This window comes from Anomaloglossus baeobatrachus, chromosome 7 (genome assembly GCF_048569485.1).
Source record: "Anomaloglossus baeobatrachus isolate aAnoBae1 chromosome 7, aAnoBae1.hap1, whole genome shotgun sequence".
Lineage (NCBI taxonomy): Eukaryota > Metazoa > Chordata > Amphibia > Anura > Aromobatidae > Anomaloglossus > Anomaloglossus baeobatrachus.
In genome coordinates this window covers 32,988,016-33,007,202 of record NC_134359.1, presented here as the reverse complement: position 1 = coordinate 33,007,202, position 19,187 = coordinate 32,988,016, and the positions used below count along the sequence as shown (strand labels likewise).

The window sequence follows — 19,187 nt, the reverse complement described above, 5'->3', positions numbered from 1 at the left end:
TTGGGACTTTTTTTTAACTATTGACTTCATGAAAATAATGAATGGGGAAAAAAATGCACCAAAAAAGCATGAGTTTTTTTGGTGCATTTTTGTGCCAAAAGGTGCAGATTTTATGTGCAATATTTCTGCACTAAATCTGCTGCGTATGCACGTACCCTTTGCACACAGTGCAGTTTTTTATGTGTTTTTGGTGCAGTTTTTGGCTGCAGTTTGTTGCCCTAAACTGCATGTCTTTGCTTCCCCAGCAAAGTCTATGAGAATTCAGAAGGATGTGCGCACATTGCAGAAAAAAGAAGCAGCCCGTCAATTATTTTTGCGTTCTTTCCTGTGATTTTCCATTGAATATAGGGAAAAAACACATGGGCAAAAACGCATCAAAATGCAGCAAAAACACAAAAATGCATGTTTTTTATGCGTTTTTTCGGCCAAAGGTGCGTTTTTTGCTGAAGAAACAAAACTACAGTGTGAGTTCACTAGGATTAAATTCTTGGCTTAAAGGTTTTGTCCAGGATTTCTCCTAGAACAGCGCCACTCCTGTCCACGTGTTGTGTGTGTGGTATTGCAGTTTACCTTTATTTAAAGGGATATTCTGAATCCGCTCACTTTTGCATAGGAGCGAGGCTTGGGATGTCATGCTATTCATACTAGTCCTACATGATCTGCAGGTAATAGTAGACATGATGTTCCAATTGGAAAGTGAACGGTGCCAGAATTTCAGACCTGCAATACCAGACACAACCTGTAGGTGCTGTCTTTAGAAAAAGCAACCATGTTTTTATACTCCTGCACAACCCATTTAAATTTCCAACTCTGAAAAATATTTCACGACATACCAGAAAATCTGACTGGCTGATCAGATACCAGTATCGCTGTTGAAAAATCAGAGTTGCCTTCTCCACGGGCCACAAACCAAATACTTAGGCCAGTTTCAGCGGTCCATAGCATGGTAGCAAGGCAGCCATATATCGAAGTCTGAAACCAGCCTGACAAGCGCTTTTTCTAGGACAGCAGAAATGTTTAAACATTTTAAAAAATATTACTTGAGGATAAAAAAATATCCCTAGAATTTAGAAATACCAATTCCTAATTGAAAATGAGTCAGTAAAAATACTGATTCTACAATAAAGTTTGCACATTATATACTTGTTCCTTAAAGGGGAACTTTCACTGGATTTTTTTTATTTATACTAAATATTTCCCCAAGTGGTGCCACTCCGTTGATTCTGGAACAGTTTTTCTTTTTCTTCTGTGCCCTTCTGTTCCAAAGTTATGCCCTTCGGTAACAAATGTGCAAATTTTCAAATTTTCCTTTCAATTGACTGGGCGTGTACCACAGAACTTATGTGGGCGTGGCCATGATTTCATTTGCCAGAAATAAGAGGAGAAAAAGGAAACGCCCCCAAAGAAGTTTTGTGCTACATGCCCAGGTGGCTGAAGGGAAAATTTACACCATTATTACCGGGGGCATAACTTTGGAACTGAGGGGCTTAGAAGAAAAAGGAAAACTGTTCCAGAATCAGTGGATAAGTGGCAATAAGAGGTAATTGGTTTAAATTTAAAAAATAACCAGTGGACGTCCTCCTTAAAGGGACTGCAAATTTGATGGCCTAATCTTTAGTATCTCCAGAAATCAGCAGATTGAGGGGGTAGCATCCATTCGGAGTTGTGCCTTATGATTGAGCATTGTGTTTTTTTCAACCAGCTGAATGTTGGGGGTGCTGAGTCGGACCCTTATTGCTCCCCCCCCCAAAAAAACATTATAGCTGTCTGCTGAATAATCATTCCATCGACCGCTCTACTCAGCGCTTGTGTTCTTTACGAGAGAGACACTTCTTCCTGCCGAATGAAAGAATCAGCTGCTGAAATTCTACCGGTCGGATCCTTTCTCCCTCGACATTATTCATTGGGGGAAGAATCTAGAGGGCCCCCCCAACATATGAGATGTCCGTTTCATCCTGCCGAAATTGGTGGGTTGGCCAACTTTTATCTATTGTGTACGGAGAACTTAATCCTAAAGGATCCATTTTGCAGTCCTGGAGAATCCAATTAAAAATATTAATGGTTTGTGGGGAAGGGGGAGGGAGTGTTCTTATTTTTTTTATTTTATTTTGCACCTCCCCCAAAAAATAAATATTAAGTTTCCCTTGTTCATCATGTTATGGAGTAGCCACGTTCCTGCTTTATATGTAATATGAGCTTAATTTGCATTATAAATTAAACATTAAAAAAAAAAAAAAATATTCACAAAAAAAAATTCCAAACCAATAAATAATAATAAAAAAAAGAATAATAATAATAATAATAATAATAATAAAAACCTACAAGAAATTATTAGAATATTGTACACCGGGAGCATATAGTACAGGACAGACCCTTCCACCAGTTTCCATTTCGTTCACTGCAAACTGTCTTAAGTTCTGTAGGTAAAGACACGGGCTCCAACTTTGGCAGTTACTTCTTTAGGAAACATATTTTTTTGTGGTTTTTTTTGTGTTTGTTTTTTTTTTTAAACTGGCACATAAGGGTTATAAAGAAGGCATAAAAGTCATCTTTGCAAATGTAAATGGTGTCAAGCTTACCCCCGCTGCAGCCATATCGGCTGCTGTAGTAAAGGGCTTGTTGGATACATTCAAATCTCTTTTGCAATGTGCTTGGAAAAAAAAAAAAAAAGTATCCGCTGTGACCGGGAATCTATTTCCGAAGGTTCCATAGACATCAGTCGCTATTATGATGTTTGACTGGCAAAGATGGGGTTTTCATAGAAAATCGTTCGCCGTGCTTCACTTTGACACATCCTTGTGTTGGTTACTTTAACTTCTCATTATAGACTACTGTAGAGGTACCAGGTTGTGCGATTTCAGTAGCCAATTTAAAGGGACTCTGTCAGCAGATTTCTGCAATATAAACTTAGGACAGCAATGTGCAAGTGTTAAAACAGAGATTTTAGCCCTGTGTTTGTTATCTCAGTCTTTTTTGGTTTACCTGCAATGTTAGCCTAAGCCTTTTATCTTTATCATTAGTGGGTCTCAGCAGTGCTTGAGTTATAGTCCGACTCCGCCCCCTTCTGTGACTGGCAGCTTCTGTCTATGGAAATGTACATTGAAAGCCTGGTGTGGGCGGGGGGGATCTGTCAGAGTTCTGCTACATGCAAAATCTTAAATCTAAGTGTTGAACGGCTGCAGCCACTAATCTCCGTGGTATATAATTGAATTTAAGGACTTATTGCCTACATCATGCTGCTCTCAGATGAGGTAGCAAAAACCTGCTGACAGATTCCCTTTAATTTGGGCACCTTTAAAAGGGGAAAATTATTTTTTTTTTATTATTTAAATGCATATAGTTGAGGCTAAAAATCATTTTTGCACCGTTTGCCTTCTATAGTCAGTGTGGTGCTGCCTTTTTTGCTGGCTGCAGAATGAGTTAACTGAGAATCCATCAGTGAGTGTTGCGACACTTTTACTAGAGAATTTGTAGATCTCCCTCTCTCTTTTTTTAGGTGCCTCTTGATTTATGACCACTGACATCATCAAAGTAAAAGTACAAACACTGTATATAGGCCAAAAGGAGGAAATTAAAGGGGTAGTTCAGTTAAAATAATTATATCACCTATCACAAGGTAAGTGGTATCTTGTTAATTGGTGGGCGTCCGATCGCTGGGATCCACAATAATAAGCTTTTAGAGGCTCTTAGTTTCACGGCACATTCAACTTTGATGTGGTCTGTTGGCATAAATCAGTTAAAGGGGTTATCCATTACTTTTATATTGATGGCCTAGCCTTAGGATAGGTGAGGAGTTTGGCTGATCGGCTGGGGTCTGACACCCCGCACCCCCGCCAATCAGCTGTTATCGGTCCCAGCGGTAGCAAGTAATTCTGAGTTCCGGCGCTGCTCCGTCTTCTGATAGCGGCTGCGGCTGGGTACTGCACATCCAACTCCTATTGATTAGAATGGAAGGCGGATGTGCAGTACTTGGCGGTGGCCGCTATCAGAAGACGAAGCAGCACCAGAACTGAGCATTTCCAGCTGCCGGGACCAAGAACAGCTGATCGGCCGGGGTGTGGAGTGTCACACCCCGGCGGATCAGACATTGATGACTTATCCTAAGGAAAGGCCGTCAATGTAAAAGCAGTGGACAACCCTTTTAAGTGGAGCTAAAAAAAGGAAGACCTAAAAATATTGCAAACTTCTTGCCAGATCAAGCTCACTAACAGACTCTTAGGGGTACTTTGCACGTTGCGACATCGCAAGCCGATACTGCGATGCTGAGCGCGATAGTCCCCACCCCCGTCGCAGCTGCGATATCCTTGTGATAGCTGCCGTAGCGAACATTATCGCTACGGCAGCTTCACATGGACTCACCTGTCCTGGGACGTCGCTCTGGCCGGCGACCCGCCTCCTCATTAAGGGGGCGGGTCGTACGGCGTCACTGCGACGTCACACGGCAGGTGGCCAATAGGAGCGGAGGGGCGGAGATGAGCAGAATGTAAACATCCCGCCCACCTTCTCCCTTCTGCATATCCTACGGGAGCCGCGGTGACGCCGGTAGGAGATGTTCCTCGCTCCTGCGGCTTCACACACAGCGATGTGTGCTGCTGCTGGAGCGAGGAACAACATCGGACCGTCGCATCAGCGTAATTATGGATTACGCCGACGCTGCACCGATGATACGATTACGACACTTTTGCGCTCGTTAATCGTATCATCTAGGCTTTACACACTACGATGTCGCCGGCAATGCCGGATGTGCGTCACTTTCAATTTGACCACACCGACATCGCACCTGCAATGTCGTAGTGTGCAAAGTACCCCTTAGTTAACTCATTTTGCAGCCAGTAATAGACGGTACAAATGAGAGTCTATAGAAGGCAAAAGAGGCAACATTTTTAACAAAACCTAATTGCAGAAATGATTTTTAGCCCAAAATACATACAGTTAGAAAATAAAATCGGTCCCCAAAGATTACGGAATCTAGGGGGAGCGGAGTATAATATTTGACAGAGAAATGATCCAATTAATTGGCCAAATGACCCCCATCAGAGGGTGAATATTACACCCCGAAAGCAAATATGGAACAAAAACTACCTAAATTGGCGGTACAGCCGGGTACTTAAGGTCACAGCGGCAGAATTCAGTAAATAAACATGTTCTATACATTACATAGGCGAAGATAAGCATGACGCTGTACAATGATGAAGCTGGAGAAAATGTGAGAGTCAGGGCTGGTTTTCATGATTGTAAAGAGCTCAGAAAGGTGCGGCGACATGTGTGCGATCGGCGAGCGTGAAGGTGGTGGCGTCACATGCTTGGCGATGATCTTCTAATCTGTGGGGAGAGACAAAAGCAGGTATCAGTATGGACGAAAGCAAAAACTGCTGTCCGGGCTCTGCAACGCGTGCACTCCAATTATCAAAGTATGGAACACAGACCGCACCGGAAGGGGGGAAAGAAGCCACTGCGGCCCCGGGGCGGCTGCGGAGAAAGAAATTCACCTTGGTGGCAACAAAGCAGTGAGCTCAAATGTGGTGCCTTTTAAATATGCACCAACAAATCCTAATTATTGGGGGATTTTCATTTACTGAAAAGGGGTATTCTCATCTCCAAGTTCCAATACATCAAATTGGAAATGTAGTATAGTTCTCATGATATAGATGTGTCGGGCGGGGGCGCAGACCACGGCAGGGGAGGCTACCCGAGGCGCTCGGATCTGGGATCGTGGCTGTGGCTCGAGTGGCAGCCGGATCCTTGGCTCGTGCAGCAGCCCGCCGCTCACAACTGTATAAAAAGGGGGTATTTACAGGGGAGAGAGTTTGTCAGTGACGTCACCCGTGGGTTGTGGTGATAGTTTGGTGACACCGCCGCTGCCTTGGTATGGGGTGCCCGGGGCTGATGGAGCGGGGCAGCAGGGTGGAATGCCCTCCACGGGTAGGGGAGGTGTAGTCCCGGGGCCCAGGTGTGGGTGGTGTGAAGTGCTAGACCGGATGACACCGGTGTACTCACTGTTGTTGAATAAACCACACAAAGTCCCAGTAGTAAATCAAGTGCCGGATACCAGTAGCCTCCGGAAGAGTGTGCTCGGGTCCCACACACCGGTTGACAAGACAGGGGCCCTTCCTCCTGCACTTCAGTGTTTTGTCTTGTGTGTTGACTAGTCCGCATGAAACGGGAAGAGTCCGCTCCCGGTGTCTTTGCTGTCGGAGCTGTGGCCCACGAGAGCTGACCCCCTTGGGATTTTTGCAGGCACTTGCAGACGCCCTATCCCCCGCGTTGGGCTTCCGTCTCGCTCTATCTGGGCTGTTGGTGGAACAAGACGTGGAATCTTGTCCCCTGCTGGCTAATTGAGAAGGGGCTTGAAGCTGTCCTCGCCCTAGGGTCCAGGCACCCTGACTGTGCACAGCCTCCGGACCGGATTCCCATTGTCGGCACCAGCGGGCTACAACCCTGCCCCGGTCTGCTTAAGGTCTCCCACGACCGGATCTCCGTCACCTGTGGACCTGCTCTGCCATCTGCCACCTAGTCAGCTCAGGTAGTCCGGTAGTCCGGGAGCTACAACCCCCAACCACCACTTCACTCCTCTCACTTCCACTGTCTAGACTAGACTGTTGTGTTCCCTCCCCTGACACCTCAGAACCCCTAGGTGGGCGTCACCCTCTGCCTGGCATCGCCCACTGGTGTGTCCCTATTGTCCTTGGGGGGGTGACTAGGCTTTTGTGGCTGGTGTTTGTACCTGTGTGCGGGATGTGTTGGTGGTGAGGAGAAGAGAGTCCTGCATCTGTAGCATGGATGCAGTCTCCTGTGACAACCTGGTTTTGCCAGGGCATCACATAGACATGTCCTTACCTCATGTGCAGGGCATTGCAGCTTAGTTATCCATGGTTGCGTCCACTGATGTAGTGACAGTTATGCTATGGGCACACGCTGCGGTTTTTTTTTTACAACAAAGATGCAGCGTTTTTGGTGACTACTTTGAGCAGCAGTTTTGCCTTAAAAAAAAAAACGCTACAGTCCTCCACCTGTCAAGGCCTCTACTGAAGTGAGCCGTGGGCTGAGCGCTGACGTCACTCAGGTGATGTGCGGTGACACCGTAAATCACATGAGTGACGTCACCGCTGATCTCGCGCTCACTTCAGTCGCGGCCTGATATGTGGTCACAAGTGGAGGACTCATGCTGTGACCGCACATCACCTGACTGAAGTCACTGCTGATCTCGCACTCACTTCAGCTGTAGCCTGATTTCCGGTAACAGGTGGAGGACTCCAGTCAGGTGATGTGCGGTGACAGCTGAAGTCACCGCTGGTCCGGCGCGGCTCACTTCACTTGCAGCCTGACCCTCACATAGAGCAGTCATGTTCTATGGCCACTCTCTGCAATTGTTAGATGTAGCAGAGCTGGATGCGTCGTGGGACCTCGTGTGGATTACGTTGAACCTTAAGGGGTGTTTTAGGGGTTAATAAAGTAGTGAAAGAAGGGGCTTTTTTTGTGTTTTATTTCAAATAAATAGGATTTTTCGGTGTTTGTGTTTATTTACTTTCACTTACAGCTTAGTGATGATGGGGTGTCTCAGACGCCTGCCATCACTAAGCTAGGACTTAGTGGCAGCTATGGGCTGCCATTAACTCCTTATTACCCCGAATGCCACCGCATCAGGGCAATCGGGATGAGCAAGGAAAAGTCCCGGGACTGTTGCATCTAATGGATGCGTCAATTCTGGGCGGCTGCTGGCTGTTATTTTTAGGCTTGGGGGGCTCCCAATAACGTGGGTCTCCCCAGCCTGAGAATACCAGCCCCCAGCTGTGAGCCTTTATCTTGGCTGGTTATCAAAATTGAGGGGGGACCGCGCGTCGTTTTTTTTTTAATGATTTAATTTACTGATATAGACCCGCCCACCGGCGTCTGTGATTGGCTGTAGTCACAGTATGGGGGCGGATCTGCCTGCAACCAATCACAGCCACCGGTGAGCAAGGAAGGAGTGAATAGGTAATGAGCGTAATGAGCGGCTGGCTCTGGAAGATGAAAGAGCTGCCCCGTAAGCAGTGTCACAGCCAACTGATGATCGGTGAGTATGTAGCGCTTGCTCATACCCCTTTGCGTCCGATTCTGGTCCCCATAGACTTTATATGGGGAGCAGTATCTGGCCAAATACCAGCCCTCCGAAACGCAGGGACAAAACGCAAAAAGAAATGACATGCTGCATCCTTGTGGTCACAACAAAAACACAGCTAAAAAGAACTGCACTGTGCGGACAGTAAAAATGAAATCTCAGACTTCGCACCCAAAAAATGCGCAAAAACGCAGCGTGCGCACATAGCCTTAGTTGCTTGTGGACGTAACCACACCCAAGCTGCAATGTCCTGCATATGAGGTAGGAGACATGGCTATATCACAAGAACTATACTACATTTCTAAATGGAGGTATTTGCTAATATTATTATTAATTATTGCACCTACTATGAGCGCAGCATAACCTCAAACCCCTGGTCCTTACCGTGCACACTCATGCTGGATGAGCCAAGCAGGGCACTCACAGTTTCAGTGCTGGCTTGCACTCACTGTGAGTGTGAGCATGCTCTGATCGTCTACGACCTTGTAGTGCTTCAGAGAGGAGATGGACATCAGTGCTTGCCAGCACCCAACTGATTGTGCACCAGCCCTGACATGGTTTGCATCCCGCTGGGCTCATGCAGTGTTAGTGCGCAGGAACTGGGTTTTGAGTTTAGACAGAAAATACTGTCACTCAAGCTCAGGAACAGTCCCAAATATGCAAATCATTGCACCAAGACATTTACAACTAATTTGCATATGAATTACAAGTGATCTTTTTGTGCAACTACATCACTAAAATGTATATAATTGGTATGATATGTGTGTGTGTGTGTGTGTGTGTGTGTGTGTGTGTGTGTGTGTGTGTGTGTGTGTGTATGTATGTATGTATGTATGTATGTATGTATGTGTGTGTGTGTGTGTGTGTGTGTTTTACCCTGCTTCCCCTCACATAGGGTTAAATGACACATTTCTGGCTAGATGCATTTTCGGCAGGTTTTTTGGGAATAAAAGCATTTTTACAAAACCCTAAAGTGAATGCATGTACAAATTATATAATTAAACTCTAACAAATAAACAGCTGCACTCTGAGAAACTAAGGTGTACAAACATTGAATATAGGAATTTGGACATTCATTACTGCAAGGTAATACATTTAAAATTTACTATTTCCTATAAAATGTTCAAATTCTTTCATTCAATGTGTACAGACTTTAATTTCTCAGAGTGCAGCTGTATATTTGTTAGTGCCCAGGAGAGAAGGGCCATAAAATCTTTGTTTTTTTTTTTTTTTTTATCTCTACTGGCTAACACGGTACAAAGATATATTTTACTTGTATTTGTTAGAGAGAATTTCATGTTTGGTTTGCACCTGTTCACATTTGTCTGTTAGGCAGTGCCGTCAGTTTTCTCATTCTAATATAGGGACCATATTATCTATCAAAATGATCTGTGAGCTCGTTTGAAAAGGAAATCCATCATGGCTCCATGCTTGTTGCACACAATGGACAGAGGCAGTGTGGTCCTGTGCGAGTTCCGGTGTTTTATAGTAACACATTTCCCGTGTCCCTGTCTACAATATCTGGACGCAGCCAACTTTCTGGTTACTAGAACAAAATATTAACCAGGCAGTCAATTTCCCTGTACTGGCAATTACTAATCCAAACTCATTACCCCAGGGAGGCTTCATAAGGAGGCGCTCCGTCCAGAGAGGCCAGATCTGCACGTGATAGACAAGGTCCATGGCACATAGACCAATGGACGAGGAGGCCAGAACCAGAGGGAATCACATCACCACCATGGGGACCAAAAGCTTTATGTGAAGTCACTAAAGAACACTATGCGGGCAGGGAATATTTCATTTGGTCATCCCCCCTTGAAAATCATTAGCTATGGCTGATAACAGAGAACACACTGTTGAAATTTACAGCTCAGATCCATTCAAGTAAATGTGGCCTCAAATGCAGTATGTAAAACACAGGCAACATTTTAGGAAGAATTAGACCCTCTTATTTAAAACAAACATTTTAAAAAAGTTTTTGTGTCCCTTGAAACTAATGCAAAATCCATTATTTCAGGCTTTATTCTGCATCATGTGGCAGAAGTGAGATTTTTATCTGTTAAATGGGACAATACAGGCCCAGAGATGACCTGCAGTGACCCCTCTCAGAAACCTATTCAAAGTCACAAGAGCATGAAAAAGCCTGAAGCATCGCTGCCGCCTAGTGGCCATATCTAGAACAACAGAGCCTGATGTCCACTTTTAGGCACTATTTTACATTTTATATACAATCTGCACACAAAGTTGAGCAACCTAATAAATGCTTGGTTTATTTATCTTGTACAGATCTTACATTACATTTATTTCTCTATCGCTTCATTGGGGGACACAGGAAACCATGGGTTTTTGATGCTGCCACTAGGAGACTGACTGTCACAAGGAGTGGGCATCGACAACTTTCATGGCGGCATCAGGAACTATGGAGACTACAGATTCTAGCACTCTTGCCTCTAACTTCTCTGATGTCTTTCATTAGCGCAGGGAGATACGGGCGTCAATGTACATACTTGTAGTTTATAGGCAGGCTAGCAAGAGTTAAGCGGGCTGTACACGCTGCGACATCGCTAGCGATGTCTCGAGCGATAGCACACACCCACGTTGGTGGCGCGTCACGGGGTGATCGCTGCCGTAGCGAACAATATCGCTACGGCAGCGTCACACGCAATTACCTGTTCACCGACGTCGCTGTGGCCGCCGAACAATCCCTCCTTTAAGGAGGAGGTTCGTGCGGCGTCACTAAGAGGCCGGCCAATAGAAGTGGAGGAACGGAGATGAGCGAGCCAAACATCCCGCCCACCTCCTTCATTCCTCATTGCAGGCGGCCGCAGGTACGATGTTGTTCCTCTTTCCTGCGGTGTCACACATAGCGATGTGTGCTGCCGCAGGAACGACGAACAACCTGCTATCCAAACGAGCAACGATTTTTAAAAAATGAACGACATGTACACGACGAACGATTTGACACCTTTTTGCGATCTTTACTGGTCGCAAAAAGGTGTCACACACAACGACATCGCTAACGAGGCGTCACCAACACCGCGACCCCAAAGATATCTCGTTAGCGATATTTTTGTGTGTAAATGGGCCTTTAAACTCTGATAGGCTGCTTGTTAGTCTCCTTTGATCACATGCTGTAAGGGAGCAACTTTTGCTCTCCTCCTATTTATGCTGCATGGACAATTTTATTAATGCCAGCTATAGCTAGTCTATACTGGTCTGGAATCATAGAATATTAGAGTTGGAAGGGACCACCAGGGCCATCTAGTCCAACCCCCTACTCACAGCAGGATTCACTAGATCATCCCACACAGCTGAGTGTTCAGTCTCTTTTTGAAAACTTCCATTGAAGGGCAACTCACTACCTCCTGTGGCCACCTGTTCCACTCGTTGATCACCCTCACTGTCAAGAAGTTTCTAATATCTAATCGGTGTTTCATCTTAATCAGTTTTGTCCCATTGCTTCTAGTCTTTCCTTATGCAAATCAGAACGGAGAAAGTGAGAATGGCAAGGTGTGATCCAGACTTCCTGGTGGTTGTAGCACTTTATTGCTGTGAGCGGTTGTGATGTTAACCTTTGTTATCCTTTTGTTGCTGCCTTACTTCTCTTGCTTTTCTCCTTACTGTTTGTTCCTGGAAGTTTGCAGCCTTTGAGTGTTCCCAGTCAACCATGGTTAAAAATGTTTATGGATTTTATTATTATTTTTATTACGGATTTGCCCTCCTCTGTTAGTAATACAGTCATTTTGGTAATGATTGATAGGTTTCTTAAAATGACACATTTTATCGTCTTACCATCCTTACTTAATGCCAAGAGTTTAGTCCAGGTGTTTGTTTGTGAGATTGTTAAACTCCACAGAGTTCCCTCTGATATTGTTTCAGATAGAGATACTCAGTTTATTGCCACATTTTGGAGAGCGAATTGCTCTCTGTTAGGGATTAAGATCTTATTCTTCGGCGTCCCACCCGCAGTGTAATGGGCAAACAGAAATTGTAAATCAGAATTTGTAGCAGTATTTACGTTATTTTGTATCTGACAATTAGGAAGAGTGGTCATCTTTCCTTCCACTCTCCTTGACTTCGTTATGATGGCATCTAAGGTGCGCTACAGGAGCCTTCAGTTCTTATCCAAGCTTGGCAATCCTAAGCTGTTGTACCCGTCGCACCGCCAATTTATTGGGTTACTCTTTCCTCCATCCATCTGTAATTCCGCAATGATCAAAACTTTTGGGTCTATATAGATAGCCTACCATCTCACGAAGGTAATCTACATTGTCGCATACACCTTGGATACACTTCCTTATCGATTTCCCTTGTCAAACCTTTTGTAAGCTTCAGTTTCTCCATTCAGGGCTTTGATCACTATCAAAATGAAGAAGCTCTTTTCTCTTTCCTACCCCCTACTATTTTTGCCTTCGGATCTTGAATCTGGTCTTCTCCTTAGTTCTCTAAGGTCTGGTCTCTGCCTTTCAATCCTTTCAAGGGAATTCCATATCAAATTTTCCATTGAGGTGGGCATGCTTGGTAAATCTCTAGTGGCCTCTGGTGGCTCTCTAGGACCTTATCTGGTGTTGAACGCTCTATATCGCTCTCCTCTATTCTCCATTCTAGTTTTCTTTCCCTTGGAATAGTGTTTTGTCGACCAACCTCCCATGGGCGAATTTCAGAACTAAAAGCTCTGTTTTGTCATTGTCCCTTCCTTCCCTTCACTTGAACAAGCTGATGCTATGTCCGGTTTCCTCTTTTCTCCTAAGGCGGTACACACTCTTTTCCCTTTGGGTGAAATACCCTTCTCTCATTATGTTCCTCTCCTTCTCATCTTTCTGACCGGTTTCTAAGACATTGTACCTGGTCAGAGTTCATTTCATCACTCGTTCTGTCTAGCACATTCTCCCTAGTCATTCGGATTCCTTATTGAGGATCCAAAGAGTCTTCATAATGGTCTTCTGATCTGGATCTGCTCTACCATTCTGGACGTATATTTGGCAGAGGACAAAGTGCCCTCACAAGGATTCTGGTTTCTTCACCTGTGTCCTATGCCTCCTGGATCATTTTTCATCAAACCTCTATTTGGCAGCTCTATAGGCTGTCTTTTCTAGTTATCTGATCCTACCTTTTCCAAATTCTACAGGATACACACCTTTCTTACTTTTTATCCTTAGCAGTTTCCAGCATTGCAAACTACAGTGGCCAGTTTCTGACCTAAAAATCTCGCCTCTGCTCTTCCATTTCCCTAGTCCTTTTCTTCCCACCCCTGGGGACTGCTTTGGTGTGTTCCATGGTTTTCTGTGTCCCCCAATGAAGCAATAGACAAAAGTAGATTTTGGGTACTCACTGTAAAATCTTTCTCAGAGCCTTCATTGAGGGACGTGGCACCTGCCCTTTGTAGATTCTCTGTTGGGTCAGTCTGTATTTATTGTATGTTGCTTCTCCTGCTGCTTTCACACTAATGGACCAGCTTGGCTCCAGTTGGTGGCTGTATACTACTGAGGAAAAGCTAACTTTTTTTTATTGCCTATTGTCATCAGCATACACCCATGGTTTCCTATGTCCCCCAATGCAGACTACGAGAAAGAAATTTTATGGTGAGTATCCAAAATCTTCTTTTTACTCAAGAGCTGCAATCACAGTGGTGCTGCCTACCAATGGAAACAGTCATCACAAACAACTGCATTGTTCATCTCCTATAATGTGATTGTAATGTGTTTGTAGTTATGTATATACAGTGGGGAAAGTATTTAGTCAGCCACCAATTGTGCAAGTTCTCCCACTTATAAAAATGAAGCAATAGACAAAAGTAGATTTTGGGTACTCACTATAAAATCTTTCTCAGAGCCTTCATTGAGGGACGTGGCACCTGCCCTTTGTAGATTCTCTGTTGGGTCAGTCTGTATTTATTGTATGTTGCTTCTCCTACTGCTTTCACACTAATGGACCAGCTTGGCTCCAGTTGGTGGCTGTATACTACTGAGGAAAAGCTAACTTTCTCTATCGTTTCATTGGGGGACACAGGACCATGGGTTATGCTGCTGTCACTAGGAGGCTGACACTAAGTAGACATGAAAAGTTAGCTCCTCCCTAGCAGTATACACCCCGAGCCGGAGGCGGGCTCAGATCAGTTTTTAGCTTAGTGTCGTAGGAGGCTGATGTGGGCCGTCTCGGCCCCCTCAGCCACTTGCTTTTTTTGCGTTTTTTCTCTTATTTCGGCGCCGCTCAGCGCTCTCATACCTGTCCTTTTTTCTCTATGCAGGTATTTTCGTCACTCTTACTCCGCAGCCCTGTCGGTACCACTCCCCAGGGTCGCAGGGGTTTGAGATCTTGGGCCCTCTCCCCCGTCCGCCCCCGCTGGTACCACTCCCGGGGGTGTTCGTGTGGGCAGGTTTGTCGTGGGCACCCCTGATTCGCCCGGAGGTATCACCCCAATGGGCCTACAGGGGCATTCAGCAGGGATGGATTATTGGCAGCGCGCTGTGTTTTGACGGGCCCTCACCGCTGCTCTCTGCTGCTGGGGGCTCCTTCCCCCATCATGACGTCCACTTCCCTGCCTTGTACACGTTCTCTCCCGGAGTCTGCCGTCTCCCAGGGCGAGGGCACTGTTCACAGGCAGGGGCTGGGTGCCCTGCCTGCACCGCTTCCATCGCTGGACCTCCGCCGCCGAGTCAGGTAGGACAGTTCCCTCTCCCTGCCCTCCTCCTCGGCCGGCCCCTAACTTTAGTCCCCGGTCTCGGCCTAGCCGCGCTTGCACCTTAGCCACGCCCCCCGCCGCAGCGCTGTGACCGCCGCTTGTCTGGCCCAGCCTCCCCCCACCCTGCAGCCCCCTGGCTGATGGTGGAGGCGGTTACTTTCGGTTTCTTCGCGCCGAATCGACGCTCCTCCCCCAGCCTGCTCCAGCGTCCCCTCGCCATATTGCTGTTTCTCTGAAGCTGCAGCGCCGGCGTTTCCATATTGCACCGCATCTCTGGTAGCTCCATCCTCCAGGATCCCTCTGCTGGACTGGTGGGCGGCACACAGGACCGGGGTAAGCTCTGCTCCTCAGGAGTAGCCCTCACTAGGCAGCGTTTTTTCCCTTAATTTAGGGACGAGTTAACCCTCTCCTGTCTCCTTCCTAGCAGCACCAGGGAGAGTTTATCCTTTTCACCATGCCTAATACTAAGTCCACCCGTCCCAAGCAGGCCCCCTTTGCCTTATTCTTCGCATGCTCCTCCTGCAAAACCAAGTTTTCCCAAGGCCAGGACGCGCCACTATGCTCCGTCTGTTCTGATAACGCGCAGCACCTGCAGGACCCCTCGGCCGACGCTACTGAGACCGCAGCGCCAGATGCTACAGGCCCCTGCGTCCCGCCCCCCCCCCGCATGGCTAGCGTCACTGTCCCAGTCCGTAGAGTCCCTCTCTGAGGCTTCTCGGACCATCGCGCAAGCCCTGCGCCTGCTGCCGTCGCTTACTCAGACGCCCGCAGACCCGACGCTACCGCCGCCGGAGCAAGTAAGCCCCGTTGCAGGGACCTCCTCGGCTGCGCAGAAGCGTACCCGTAAGGTCTCGTCTTCAGACTCTTCGCAGGTTTCACCTTCACCACCAGGTCCGTCCCGTCATTCCTCCCGGGAACCTTCTGACTGCTCCGATGATGAGGACGATGCAGCTCCCCTGCTGGACACTGAGCAGGCGGCTGATATTCGGCGTATGGTGAATAGCCTGGTGGAGGCAGTGAACCAGACCCTAAAGGTACAAGTGGACCATGTCTCCTCTCAGAGCACCCAGGTCTCGTTTAAGCGGATGAAGCGGCCCCAGAGCACTTTCAGCGGACACCCGGAATTTGCCGACTTGCTGCGCACCCACAGACAGCAGCCAGACAAGGTATTTACCAGCAGCAGCTACATTAATCTACACTATCCTTTTCCAGAAGATCTTAAAAAGGACTGGGCGGGCTCTCCTGTGGTCGACCCCCCAATCTCCCGCCTATCCTCTCACACGGTCCTTCCACTCACTGACGGTACGTCCCTCAGAGATCCCACGGACCGTACTATTGACAGGTTGGCCCGTTCCGCCTTCGAGGCGGCGGGCACCTCCCTCTCACCAGCCTTTGCCTCGGTTTGGGTCGCGAAGGCACTGATGTCCTGGGCAGACACGCTACGCTGCGGACTCCGAGAAGTTTCTGCCAATCCGGATCTGGTCCTCATCTCCTCGCAGATTACCCTCGCGGGTGAGTACCTGCTCAACGCAGCCCTGGCATCTGCCAATTGCGCGGCCCAGGCCGCCAGCAACAACGTGGCCATCCGCCGAGCACTCTGGCTCCGTTCCTGGAACGCGGACGCGGCCTCTAAGAAGTCGCTGACTTCTCTGCCTTTCCTAGGGGAACGTCTTTTTGGAGAGAGACTGGACAAGTTGATCTCCGATGCAACGGGGGGAAAGAGTACATCTCTCCCCCAATTGCGCCCCAAGCGCATCCTAAATCGGCGCCCCGCCGCTCGTTTTCGCCCCTTTCGCAGTTTCAATTCCCCTCCCCAAGCCCGAAAAAGCCGCTCTCCCCCGAGAGACAGGCGGACCCCGTCATTCAAGACCAATCCAAGCTGGCGTTCACGCCCCCGCCAGCCCACGAAGTCTTCTTCTGCTTTCCGCCGACGCTCCTCCAAGTGACTCGCGGTCGGCGCGCTCCAGCGCCGGACTAGTGGGAGGACGTCTGTTGCGCTTCCAGCATGTGTGGATCCCCCTGACCGCGGATGCCTGGGTCAGGGAGATCATCACATCGGGTTACAAAATCGAATTCGACTCAAGGCCGCCGAATCGTTTTTTCCTCTCCCGTCCTCCCGAAGCTCCCGCACGAGCGCGTGCGTTTTTTCACGCCATAGACTCCCTCCTCCAAGCCGGAGTCGTGGTGCCAGTTCCCCCCGCGGAACGTTTCAGAGGGTTCTATTCCAACATTTTCGTGGTCCCCAAGAAAGACGGGTCCGCCCGCCCCGTCCTCGACCTAAAGCTGCTAAACAGGTCGGTGAGGTCGCGGCCGTTTCGAATGGAGTCACTCCGCTCCGTGATCGCGTCCATGGAGATCGGCGAGTTTCTGGCATCGCTGGATATTCGGGACGCCTATCTTCACATACCTATAGCCACCTCTCACCAACAGTTCCTCCGCTTCGCGATAGCGGAGGATCACTTCCAGTTCACGGCTCTTCCTTTCGGCCTCGCATCCGCTCCCAGGGTCTTCACGAAGATCATGGCGGCGGCCATGTCCGTCCTCCATTCCAGGGGTGTCATGGTCATCCCGTACTTGGACGATATGCTCATCAAAGGCTCGTCGTTCAAGGATTGTCGTCTGGGGGTTCAGGTCACGATCGACACCCTCTCCCGGTTAGGGTGGCTGATCAACCGAAAGAAGTCCTCTCTGACCCCGGGCCGGCGGATCACCTTTTTAGGCATGGTATTCGATACCACCCAAGGTCGGGTCTTCCTCACACAGGAGAAGATTTCCTCTCTGCAACAAGGCATCCGCGTTCTCCAGCGCCAGCGCCAAGTTTCCATCAGGTTCGGCATGCGAGTCCTCGGGCGGATGGTAGCGGCAATGGAAGCCGTTCCCTTTGCGCAGTTCCACCTCCGGCCCCTCCAGCTGGCCTTGCTGAAGGAATGGGACAGATCTCCCTTTTCCCTGGACCGCAGGATCCTTCTTTCGCCAGAGACCCGCCACTCACTCAGCTGGTGGAGCAATCAACGCAATCTCACGTCAGGAAGGTCATTCCTTCCGCTCCACTGGAAAATAGTGACCACCGATGCCAGTCTCCAAGGCTGGGGAGCCGTGTTCCGTCATCACACGGCTCAGGGCCGTTGGACGCCGCGGGAGAGCTCTCTCCCGATCAACATTCTGGAGATAAGGGCCATTCGGCTAGCCTTGCAGCAGTTTCGGCACCTAGTTCAGGGTTGCCCGGTCAGGATCCAGTCGGACAATGCGACGGCGGTGGCGTACATCAACCACCAAGGAGGCACAAGAAGTGCCGGGGCGATGCGAGAAGTCAGGAAGATTTTGCATTGGGCAGAGCGTCATCACTCTCTGATCTCAGCGGTCCACATCCCGGGCGTGGACAATTGGGCGGCGGACTTCCTCAGCAGGGAAGGCCTCGCGTCCGGCGAATGGTCTCTCAATCAAGAAGTCTTCAACCAGATCTGCGGCAGATGGGGCGTGCCAGATGTGGACCTAATGGCCTCCAGGTTCAACCGTCAGGTACCGCAATTCGTAGCGCGGTGCCGCGACAGCTTGGCTTTAGGAGTCGACGCACTCACCCTTCCATGGGGCCAGTTCAGTCTCCCGTACATCTTCCCTCCACTTCCTCTAATCCCGAGGGTCCTCAAGAAGATCAAGGCGGAAGGAATACCAGTAATCCTGGTGGCTCCGGACTGGCCCAGGCGAGCATGGTTCGCAGAACTCACTCAGCTCCTCGCAGACACTCCTTGGCGCCTTCCAGACCGTCACGATCTTCTTCAGCAGGGACCCCTTTTCCATCAGAATTCAAGGGTTCTAAGTTTGACGGCCTGGCCATTGAATCCTGGGTTCTAGCTCAGGCTGGTTTCGCTCCAAGAGTGATACAAACAATGATTAAGGCCAGGAAGCCTTCTTCTTCAAAGATTTATTACCGCACGTGGAAAGTCTTCTTCAGGTGGTGCGAAGAGAACAACGTTTCTTCTCCCCTCGCCTTCTCTCTTCCTTCACTATTGGCATTCTTACAGTCAGGCCTAGATGCGGGTCTCTCGCTAGCCACACTGAAAGGCCAGATTTCGGCCTTGGCAATTCTTTTTCAGAAGCCACTGGCCTCTCGCCCGCAGGTTAAGACCTTCATCCAAGGAGTTGCCCACCTAGCCCCGCCTTATCGTCGCCCTCTAGATCCGTGGGACCTTAATCTAGTCCTAGGGTCCCTTCAGGGTCCTCCTTTCGAGCCTCTGCGAGATTCTTCCCTTTCTCACCTGTCTTGGAAGGTAGTGTTCCTCGTTGCAGTCACTTCTATTCGAAGGACGTCAGAACTGGCAGCTCTTTCTTGTCGTGCACCCTTTCTGGTTTTTCACCAGGATAAAGTGGTTCTCCGGCCAGATCCCTCCTTCCTTCCGAAGGTGGTCT

At 48.4% G+C, this 19,187-nt stretch overlaps 1 protein-coding gene across 1 annotated transcript in view; it reads right to left on the bottom strand.

Annotated features, from left to right (window-relative positions):
• Positions 1-3,971: 3,971 nt before the first annotated feature.
• The window catches only part of KIF5C (kinesin family member 5C), a 74,507-nt gene continuing 59,291 nt past the window's right edge, over positions 3,972-19,187 (bottom strand). Inside the window, exon 26 of the mRNA XM_075317182.1 lies at positions 3,972-5,322. The gene's annotated coding sequence lies outside the window, so the exon portion shown is untranslated. The remainder of the gene's footprint in view (positions 5,323-19,187) is intronic.